A 12,060-nucleotide genomic window follows, 5' to 3' on the forward strand; every position below is an offset into this window, starting at 1 on the left:
AGTGACGTAGCGCCGGGTTAGAAAAGAGAGCGATTCCCTCCATTACCCACCCGCAATGGTTCCGATACATCTCGAGCCTCAACGCTCTGGTGGTTTTAAAACTTTTAATGGAATAAGTTTGTCTAGTTAAAAGGCCGAGTGTTTGCAGAGGAGAGAGAGCCGCAGCTTATTTGACTGTTGATGCTGAGCTCTGGTGTTTACTTGGATCGGAAAATTCATTTACAAGATTGAATTGTTTTTTCGAGTTAAATCATCTGCTTTGTGATGCATTTGGAAGTTGTGATAAAATAATTTTTAAGGGTATCTTGTGCCTGAATGACGGCGTGTCGTCAGCAGTTTTCACCTTTCATTTAAAGCACCTTGTTCTTGTTCTATTCATAATTTTGAAAAGCAAACGGAGCGTTGGAAATCATTCTCTATTTTCTGAATGGTTTTACCCAGCAGAAGTGACTTAGGACAGTCTTTAATCCTCTGAGATGACCTACTTTACTGTCTGTCAGAGGCAAATTTGTGATGATCACATGCTGTCTTGCGCAAAAAACGTGCAGTTATTTGAATGCAGTATAAATGCGTTTATTTTCACCTATTCTAAACTGATATGTTTGAATATTTCTGCATACTGGGGTCCCTAAACAGTCTTGAAATTACATAAATTGGGTATCACTGTAAAGTTGAGACTCTTGTGGATCCAATGAGACCAACTGTATTCATGTGTGATGATGTTAGTCCCCATAGGAGACATTTCATTGTAGTGAGAGCATTTTGTTTTCTTTTTAATTTGACCTCACTGTATAAAATGACCTGTGGTGACCTCTAGGATAATCACAGCCTCATGAAACTTTACAGCCACAAACTAGAGACCTAGAGCATTCAGAGGATGGATGGATCAAACTAGAGACCTAGAGCATTCAGAGGATGGATGGATCAAACTAGAGACCTAGAGCATTCAGAGGATGGATGGATCAAACTAGAGACCTAGAGCATTCAGAGGATGGATGGATCAGACTAGAGACCTAGAGCATTCAGAGGATGGATGGATCAAACTAGAGACCTAGAGCATTCAGAGGATGGATGGATCAGACTAGAGACCTAGAGCATTCAGAGGATGGATGGATCAAACTAGAGACCTAGAGCATTCAGAGGATGGATGGATCAAACTAGAGACTTTGAGCATTCAGAGGATGGATGGATCAAACTAGAGACCTAGAGCATTCAGAGGATGGGTGGATCAGACTAGAGACCTAGAGCATTCACTGCTGACCTGCTATCTCCCCCTAAAGACCACCTAAACAGGACAAAAACTGGTCTATTGTGGGTCTCAGAGGGTTAGAATATACTGCAGTACCCTAATGTGGCTGTAGATAATGGGGTCCATGAACGATTTGTCTGTATATAGTGCTAATGCAAGATAGATTTTGGGATAAGTAGGCAATGGGGGCCTTCTGCTGCAGCCACTCCGATTCATTTTTGTTGAAAGTTTCCGAGGATATGACTCCATTCATCATGTGACAGACCTAATGAGTTTGTGAAGATAAGAATCGACAAAGCTCCCGTCGTTGTTAATTCACTTTAGCGCCATGGAGCCGGACTCTGTTGTGGATTATGAAAATGTAATCTCGTTAAACGGCGAGTGTTATGGTGTAATTAAGGCAGTCGGACATTTACGACGCTGTTGTTGTTTCTGTGTCTGGTTTTGATCAGTTGAACGACACTAAAAGATCCAAAAGAGGTCTTGATAGATCTTTTTTGTTTTAGGCGTCAAGCTTCAAGTGTCAGGACAGACGTACAGTCGCTGTGGCAACTCTGTCAAGTCCGTTTCCCACAGAGACTCAGTCGGCTGTCGGCTGCTCATCACTGATTCTGGACACTCACCAAGATCGCTGGTGGTGGGATTGGAGTCTCAGCTGAGGGGCTTGGGAGAGCTGCCACTGTGCTGCCTGCCGCTGTCTGTCAAGTTGTAATGCCATGATCCTGCAAAGATAAAGGCTTCCCTGTGCCAGAACAGGAGATGGTGCGAGGTTTGGCGGTGGACAGTTTTGCCCGTAGCGTCTTACCAGAACTCTTGATGACGGCGTGTTCAAATTGCTTGTTTTGTCCGACCGAATAGGGCCGAGCGATAATTCAATATTTTTAGTTATCATCTTTCTTTGGAATCGTATCGCGATAAAATCACATATCAAGATATCATGATGCGGTTAGTTTGTTTGTGTTATTTTGTGACTTTCGGATGCGAACTAACGTGGCGTCCACAGCTACAGTATGTAGCGTTAACACACTGACTATAAGGCTGTATATATACACTCACCGGCCACTTTATTAGGTACACCTTGCTAGTACCGGGTGGTCTTCTGCTGCTGTAGCCCATCTGCTTCAAGGTTGGACGTGTTGTGCGTTCAGAGATGGTATTCTGCATACCTTGGTTGTAACGAGTGGTTATTTGAGTTACTGTTGCCTTTCTATCATCTCCAACCACTCTGCCCATTCTCCTCTGACCTCTGACATCAACAAGGCATTTCCGTCCACACAACTTCCGCTCACTGGATATGTTCTCATTCTCTGTAAACCCTAGAGATGGTTGTGCGTGAAAATCCCAGTAGATCAGTTTTTTAAATACTCAGACCAGCCCGTCTGGCACCAACAACCATGCCACGTTCAAAGTCACTTAAATCCCCTTTCTTCCCCATTCTGATGCTCGGTTTGAACTTCAGCAAGTCGTCTTCACCACGTCTAGATGCCTAAATGCATTGAGTTGCTGCCATGTGATTGGCTGATTAGCTATTTGTGTTAACAAGCAATTGAACAGGTGTGCCTAATAAAGTGGCCGGTGAGTGTATACTGTATATGCAGCAGCGTCATCATGCAGGAAACATATTTAGAAGGCACATTTTGGCACTAAAACTTATGTTCTTTGACCAAAATTTGAATGTTTGGATTTGAATACATAAGGAACACCACTGGGAAGCTACAGAATGATTTATATAATAATGGACCTTTAAATTATTCAAGAACATGCACATATGTTGAGCACAGTACGGTGTATTTGTTTGTACTGAGGTCGGTGAGTGTGTCTCCTTTCAGGCCGAAGGAGGTCGGCGGTCGTGCCGGCGGTGGGTTAGCGAGCACTTCTGTGGGCTGTTTGTTTGTTTGTTTGCACACTCACTCGCCGGCACTTTGCCACACACTTGAACAAACCCCTGCCGGGTTGCATCAGCTCGCTGGAAACCCCTTCGCTTCTGAGCGGCTAAAGATTTAGTTTGTCGTCTTTTGACTGCATTGCAGCAGGGAAGTTTTGAACCAGCCCCAGCCAAGGCAGCGATGACGTCCTGCTGTCTGTCACTGCTTGGCAACAGACGCTCTCACACCAGAAGCGTCCTTCCCAAGGTCACTCTGTTCCTCTTCTTTAATTGAGTTGTGCCGAGCTGAATTGAATTCCACAAACCTATTAAGTCTGTTTTTTCATCCTGTGACACAACATCTTAATAACCAAAAAACACTTTTCACAGTAGTGATTCAATCTGTATCACTTCCGGCATCAGAGACAAACGTTTGATTGTAATAAAAAGAAGAATTTGGCGGTTAGCATGAGCAGTGACCAGAAAATCCAAAAGAAGGATGGCTCATACTGTTTGTGATCTCTTGGAGGATATTTCTGTCTCTCCTGGTTGCCCTCTGACACCAGACTTCAGCAAATAAAGACGTGATACCGGGCAGCTCTGTGATTGTGAAAGACACTGATGGTTGGTCTTTCTTGTATAAATAAAGACGAATGAACTCCAGCATCATCTTCTTCTTCTCGCCCGCCATTACGGCGCTGAGAGAGTCATGAATAATGTCCCAGGCTGTATGGACGGACTTTTTCCTCACGTATTATGCATGAGATCACTTCCAGTCAGAGGCACAGTCGGCTCTCATCCAGCTCCTTGATTTGGCTCTGTTCTGCGTTGTCATCCTGCTTTAATTAACCCTCGGTAGCCCGCTGCTGACGACACGTCTGATTGCCTCTCCGAGGGCTGACAGGCCCATCCTGGTGGGGAGGGGAGGGGAAGGGAGGTGAAGAGAGATGAGGAGGAGGAGGAGGAGGAGGAGGAGGAGGAGGAGGAGGAGGGGAGCCAGCAGGCAGCAGCAGCATCACAGGGTGAAAGTGGAAGAGAAGAGGTAGTCTTCCTTTGTCTCTCATTCCCATTTCCTCTCTGGACTCCCGGTCGTCTCGCAGCTTCTCAGCTTCTCCGTCAGGTGGGGTTCTGCCTCCCGTGGTAGTGGGCGCGGTAGGGAAACAGCATCCCACTAGAGAGGTGAGTTGACAGCGGAGCTAGAAACTATTCTAACACACACAACCTGTAAACAGCTGATTGATGCTTCTTTGTTTCGTGTGAGTTGAGTCAGACTTCGGGGAGAAAGTGAGCCAGCTTTTGGCAGCAGAAGAAGTCATTTGAAGGATGTCTTGGTGTTTTTTCACGTTTAATTGCGAGAGCTCAGGCACATAAACTCAGACTATGGTACAGGCAAATGAGGGAGTGCTTTCCATTTACATTACAGAGCCTTGCTCTATGTCTCCCTGTGTGGGAGAGAGGAAATACATCTCAAAGTTTGTGTGTGACACAAGATAGTTAGAGTCATGGTGGTTGGAAAAGGACGTCTTTGTTGTTGCTTTTTCTACTCTGAGCACTCTAGCTGTACAGTTAGTGATTAATTATCATACCTAAAGGAAGCATCCAGGAAACACAATGACACATCGTGACACTAAAGTTTTGATTTTAGGCCTTCATCTGATTTATTCGATGCCTTTTACGTATTTTTGGACTTTTTTGTTGTTGTATTTTCTGATCATCTGGTGGTGATGTTTGTCAAAATTAGGGCTGTATTCGACCAAAGAAATTCTTAGTTGACTAACGCTCTTAAAATATTTAATCACAATTAATCGCACATTTTTTATCTGTTCAAAATGCACCTTAAAGGGAGATTTATCAAGTATTTAATCCTCTAATCCTATATTTATTATTGGAAGTCAATTACCAACACAAAACAATGACAGATATTGTCCAGAAACCCTCACAGGTACTGCATTTAACATAAAACAATATGCTCAAATCATAACATGTCAAACTGCAGCCCAACAGGCAACAACAGCTGTCAGTGTGTCAGTGTGCTGACTTGACTATGACTTGCCCCAAACTGCATGTGATTATCATAAAGTGGGCATGTCTGTAAAGGGGAGACTCGTGGGTACCCATAGAACCCATTTACATTCACATATCTGGAGGTCAGAGGTCAAGGGACCCCTTTGAAAATGATCATGCCGTTTTTTCCTCGACAAAATTTAGCGTAAGTTTGGAGCGTTATTAAGCCTCAAGTTATGACATGGCTGGTACCAATGGATTTCTTAGGTTTTTCTAGTTTCATATGATGTCGGTACCTTCACTGTAGCTTTAAAACTGAGCCTGTTTCTTGAAAATTAGTCACTCAGCATGAAAAAAGCATAAAAAATGACTAATCGACTAAAGAAATCTTAGTCACTGTATGATATCCTAAGACCTACAGAAAGTGAATACACTTTAGCAGACTTCAGTTCCTACAGTATGAACATCACAAAGTGTCCAATAAACAGGTAAAGAAGTCCTTGAGACAGAATGACGATGATGAGTTGCTAATGAAAAGGTTTTCAGTCTCACGATTACAAACACAACGAAGCTATTTGGCTTTCATTAGACCTCTGTATGGGCTTCAGTTCAGAGTTAATATCTGATAAAGCTTATTTGTTCATTTAAAAATGATCAGCACACTCGTTCAGCCTCACATTTACCATCAATCGAGCAGCAGAGAAAGCCTCTCTTTGACAAAGAGTTGTTCCTTTGAACCGTCTGATTTCCTCATCAAAGGACGAGGAGGTAGGACTTTTATTCACGAGGCGTTTTTTTTTACTTTTAATCGCTGTCAGGTGAGAACTGTCTTTCCTGATTATTCATCTTGTATATTTTCCAATTTAGCCACAGGATTTTTCAGCAAAAAGTTTCATGAATTGTTCCTTTAACTGAAGCTAAAAAATAGCAAAATTGGAGTTAGGATTTAGATTATAATGATGATACATATTTTTATTATTTTTTTAATTTATTTTTTATTGTCAAGGTGGCTGGCTTATTTTTTTAAGTAATATTGTTTGACTAAGATCAGGATTATTATTATTACTATTATCACATTTCTCTTCCTTCATTGGTTATTAGTTTAAAATATAATAAATAAATATAATATATATTTAAATAAAAACAAAGTAAACAGTCTAGAAGAGAAAAATAAATAAAAGAATTATAATAATGGTCCATATTCTCCATTAAGTGTGAGACAGCAGCCATTCATGAATCCAAACTGGTCCCAGTGTCTTCAAACGCCATGACATGTGAGCGTTTCTTCTTCTGTGTTCTGTTATGTAAGAGGTCCTCTGAGTGTGTGTTGCAGTCTCCCATCTGTGGACGTCCCATCTTCACTTCCTTCAACACTATTCCCTCCGAAATATTTAACAACCCCCCTCCATCAAATCCTCATCAATCTCCATGATTTAGCGTAATCACCGATGTTATCCTTTGTTCACGCTGCTAATAGCATTTTTTTGTCCTCTGGGTCGCATTGGAAGAAACAACAAGACCAAGTGTATTGAATATTGCATGAGATAATGTTTGCATGGCTGAGTGGAGCCCCGGCATAGCATGGGAGCAGCTCCATGCCGCAACGCAGCGGGCAGAAATCAAGCACTTGCAATGGAATCTGCGGAAGGAATACAAACATGTAGAGACGCCCGTTTCCATCCTTTAGTTTCACTCTTTCCCCCAACAGTTCCTGGGTTTTGAAAATCAGGTCATACCTTTTTATAGCACTAGTTATCATACAGTTCCACACTGCTTTACACTAAAGGTCGCACTATGTAGGCCATCGTAATGCATCACAGTTGTGTTTGCCTAATGAACAGAACCATCACAAGGGAAACACAGTGTGTGTTTTCAGATGGATTTTGAGGGGGGAGACTATGACTTGTTCAGCGCCATCGCCATCTGCCCGTTTCACCGCCTCACTTTCTGAAAGTGGGAGAGAAGGAAGGAAGGAAGGCAGCGTTCTCCACAGCGTCCGCCTCTCAAGCGTTCTGCTCTGTACGTCGTTGCTCATCGTTAATTGAAGAAGTTATGACACAGAAGTCCGGCGCCCACCCCCTTTCGCTGTCGGGTTGTTGAGTTCAGCTGTGCCATTTTTGAGGATGCAACCCCCCCCCCGCCTCCTCCTGTGGTGACGTGTGCAGGTCTGAGTGGGGGGGGGAGCTTGGTTAGCCACAGCTCTGCTCCGTCAGAGCAGCTGGAGCTGATCCAGGGAGTCGGCTGATTAAATATTCAGCCCGTTGCCCGGCTCTCTCTCTGGAGGAGGAGCGCAGTTTACTTTTGTTGTTCTTGTTTTTATATCAACCCTCTTTATCTATGGAAAATCCACAGAGCTTCCCATTCACACAGACAAACACAGTCATCTATTCACTGAGCGGCTCCACTGGAGCAGCTCGGACACTGAGGGGTGCAATAATGAAGCTTTTCCCCGCCCGATCTGCAGGGTTAATTCGGGACGCCGATCAATATCGATGACTCAACGATTACCTCACTTTGTACGGAGGTATCTGGCGTTCAGAAATCATTTTCTGACCCTTCTCTAGATTGGAGTTTAATGGTGCTCCCTATACTTTGGAAAAGGGTTTGTTGTTTAATGTTTTTATAATCTACCTTCTACATCACTGGCATCTTGAGACTTTTCACACAACTGTCCTGATGTGACATCTTTTCTCAATCTGAAGATTTTATACATTTTCGTATCTAGCAAAGCCACATGCTGTGATTTATTTGCTATAGACGGATCAAAAAGGGATGCCAAAATAACAACATAATAAGGCAGATTTGTAAAAAAGTCTGAATTCATGCTTTGTCAGGTCTTTCTGAAAGACGACAATCAAACAACTTGTAAAATGCTTGTTTTCTGAATGGAGTTTGGATCGATCAGTGCCGGGCTATGCAGCTGCTGCGTCAACACTCAAGATAAAGTCATCTAGGCATAAACACGGCAGCGACGTTGTTGTTTCTACCATAGACAGTCTGTGGTTTATACACATACACAGATGTGATGTACTATCGTAGCTCTGGGTGACCACAGACAGCTGCAATATTTGTTTTCCTCCATTTCTGATTGAAGGTCAGTGACGACAGTGACGACAGGAGGAGAATCTCAACACTGACTATTCACCTCTTTGCTTTGACTTTGTATGCGATCACGCCACGCTAAAAGTTCACTTCGGTCTCGGTGTGAACGCACCATGACTGCTCACCGTGGCTGCTGCTTCTTGTTCCATTACTCTCTGCAATATTTGATCCACTGTCAAACAAAACACCTAAAACAAATGCCGTCTTGTTTTGTAGGCACATTTTGAATTAACAACTGCGGTCAGCGCTAACTAACCCCTGTGAGAAAATACATCACATATATCCCGTGAATGCTTCACAATAAAAGCAGGTTGAGCACTCAAAGATAGGGTCCAATGCAACGCCCCCCCACACACATATGCACGAGCCCTGCTGCATCGTAACTACTTCACAGAGCGGAGAGAGGACTTCAACTCAACAACGCTACCTCATGACAAGTAACCGCGGCAGTGCTACTGCAGGGCTGAGTTTCTCTTCCATTCTCCAGGAAACCTGCGGCAGCGACGCGCTTTCAGTTCAGGCTGGTGCACGCCAAGAGTACGAGCAGGGAGGCAGGGAGGCATCTGATTGGTTCTTTCCAAGCGGACCGCGAGGCAGTGATTGGTAGACGTTTTTACAGGATTACAGCAGCTACAGATGACGGCTGTTTTCCGGTCCTTTTTCAGAGCTCATCAGTAACGGATCGCTGTCGGGGTGTAAAGACCATTTCAACCAATATAAGAAATAGTGTAGACTGGAGAACATCGTCAACCCTGCCTTTAATATGAACTAACAGCGGTAGGAAACCTGGCGAATTACATGAGCAGTAACCTGTGGCTCTGAAGGAGAGTGATGCTGGATAGCGTGCTGCTGCGTCGTTTCCTGTGAATCCCTCATGCGTGTGAAAGGCAATTTAAGAGGACAACAATGTCATGATAAGAAACAAAACCAAAGATAGAAAACGTCAAGCTCCTGTAGTTCTCAATAGCACCTCAATAGTTGTTTTGGGAAGAGAGCATCAGTGTACACAGCCAGTCATGTACATGTATTTTGCCCTCTGGCTTTGTAGCTATGTCCATTGTTTGCATTTCCATTCATTGTGTTCCATTACACTAACCCATTGGTGTTAATTAACACAAATTTTCTCTAAAGAATTACATTTACAGAAGAGAATGCAAAAGCTAAAGGGCATCTTTACTTTGCGATTATGACTTGGAGAGCTATTCACTGTGACTCATTATGTTAATTAAGAAGACATAGTTAGAATCATATTATACCCACAGTTCAGGCTAATTCTCCAGAAAGCAGATTTTCAATATTGTATTAGAGAGAGACCACCCCTAGGAGGAAAGAGAGCGATATGCTGCAGCCAGGGGAGAAGACATGTTTAGATAAGAACTGGAAGTCAATGAGCTTCTTCACAGCCATCTGCCTCTGCCTCCGCCTGGCGTGTTATGATGATAGACTAACCGTCCTCTCACCGCTGTTTCACCATTCCCCCCTTTTCTATTACCCAAGTGAACGTGCGACACTTCATGTTATCGAGTCCAATTTGTCTCCGTTTGGAGGAAATTAATAGCGATGTGGAAACCTTTTTTCTCACTTTAAAAAGAAGCTCGAATGATATTTCAGATGTGCAATTAGGCATAAGTAGCAATCAGCACTTGCAAAAGACCATCTGTGTCTGTGATCTCCCCTAATCTCCATCTTTAAAGCATGTTTCTCTCACAGAATTTAATGCTTATATGCTCTCAGATCTAATATTTCTTTTTACACATAGAGACGGGACTTTCTGTATGTCTGCGGGCTAAACCCGTGTATTTGGAGTTCAGCCAAGTCACTTTGGACTGCTTCGTTTTGTGGGTGCATTAAATTTGGCTCCGTCTGCCCCGGTTGTCTGTCACGCACTGAAGGCTGGTCTCTGAGGAAGCTGCAGAGTGCACTGCAACTCCTCCGTCGCTGTCAAGCTGAGCAGAGGGGGTAACTTTAAATCAGGCTGTCAAGATGACCCAGCGGCCGCTGTCACCGCCAAAACTTAAAGGTCCCACATTGTAAAAAAGTGAGATTTTATTATGGCTTTTATATTATAAAGGAGGTTTAACTTCTATATAAATACTAAGTATTGAAACGCTTAATCCGCAGAGGAATACAGACAGCCTGTATTCAGAAACTGAGCTTTTGAAACCAGCCGTCAGGATTTCTGTCCATTTGTGATGTCACAAATCTACAATATTTAGACCATTTCAAAGTTTTAATCATCAACATTCTAAATGTGTCCCAGTTTATTTCCTGTTGCAGTGTATGTGAATGGCATCAGCTGACAGGAAGTAAACATGGACCTAAACTGTTGCCTAGCAACGCAATTCTGTTGCAATTCCATTGAAATGTACTAAAACGGAGCGTTTCAGACAGAGGGTAAATACAGGTATATTCAGGCAGACAGTATGACGAACATAAAGGGTTTTTTAACATCACAGAATGTAAACATGTTCTAGTAGAAACACAAAATACAAGTATGAACCTGAAAATTAGCACGATATGGGACCTTTAAAGACCCGGTCCAGAAACAATTGCACATTTAAAGAGGACCTATTATGCTTATTTTTAGGTGCATACTTGTATTTGGGGTTTCTACTAGAACATGTTTACATGCTTTAATGTAAAAAAAAAAGCTTTATTTTTCTCATACCGGCTGTGCTGAATCAACTCTTTTCACCCTCTGTCTGAAACGCTCTGTTTGAGCTCCTCCCCCCTCCAAAAAAGCCCAGTCTGCTCTGATTGGTCAGCTGGCCCACTCTGTTGTGATTGGTCAACCAAACCAAACTCTTCGGACTCCGCTCCAGCTCCGCTCTAACTTTAGCTTTGTTTGAGGGCATGCCAAACTAGCCGTTAGGCAGGTATTATGCAAATGTGTTACTTGGTGACATCACCACGTTACGAAAGACTTTAATCAAGGCGTTTAAGGCAGTTCAGGAGCCGTGTTTCTGTGGAGGAGAGTAACTCCCTTTGTCGTGGACTTTGGGCTTCGTAACTTTGCAGACCTTTTACATGCACGAAATACTTTATAGCACACTAAAAGAGAGGGAAAAAGCACAAACTCATAATAGTTAAAAGTTCTCTTTAACCTCGACGCTCAGATGTGTTCCTCAACTTGCTGTTGCCTTCCTGGAACAAGTCAAAAGCAGTCAGCTGCCCTCAACTCAAAACAAACAAAGCCACGGTATCAGCAAAGACAGGCTTAAGTGCAGATGAGAGGAAATGATGAAAGGGAAACAAGCCAGGCATCTTTCAAAGCCATCGATTTGCACAGGCTTTGTTTGCAAAAGTCTGATGTGTGCGGAAACACTTACTCAAATACTCGGTTTGACTTGTGTTTGATATCGGAGCTCCGCTCACAGTGCTCAGCCCCTTTTTTATTAAAGAACTACAGTAAAGCTACGAGACGGTAAAGCTCTGACTGACAGCGAGGGTGCCATTTATTTTTCGTATGACTTTAAAGCATCCATCTCTGAAGCGCTTTTCCAATAATGGCTTTGAATCGAAGGAAAATGATATCTCAAAATGACAGATTAAGGATGGCAAAATAAGAAATTGGTTATGATGTTCAATAACACAAAGGCCCATTCCCTGTTTTCTTTTGCATGGTTTCTTCTTTTCGGAACTTTTTTCAACCACGTGACGACACAATCTTGAACACAGAGATGGCTTTATGTTTTTACGCATTATATAGAGCCCTTTTCGACGTATTTTGTGGTTAGAGCTTTAAGTGGAGGCAGAATAATTCTCTGAACATGTTAATTAACGCTGGCAGTAAGTCAAAAAGAGAGTCGGCGAAGCTTTTCAGAGATGGAGAGAATAGTTT

General features: G+C 42.9%; 1 protein-coding gene across 16 annotated transcripts in view; it reads left to right on the forward strand.

The window, feature by feature from the left end:
* Window positions 1-12,060, forward strand: part of nav3 (neuron navigator 3) — a 470,935-nt gene that overhangs the window by 411,788 nt on the left and 47,087 nt on the right. The window lies entirely within an intron of this gene.

The sequence above is a fragment of the Sebastes fasciatus genome, chromosome 23, assembly GCF_043250625.1.
Source record: "Sebastes fasciatus isolate fSebFas1 chromosome 23, fSebFas1.pri, whole genome shotgun sequence".
In the NCBI taxonomy this organism is placed as follows: Eukaryota; Metazoa; Chordata; class Actinopteri; order Perciformes; family Sebastidae; genus Sebastes; species Sebastes fasciatus.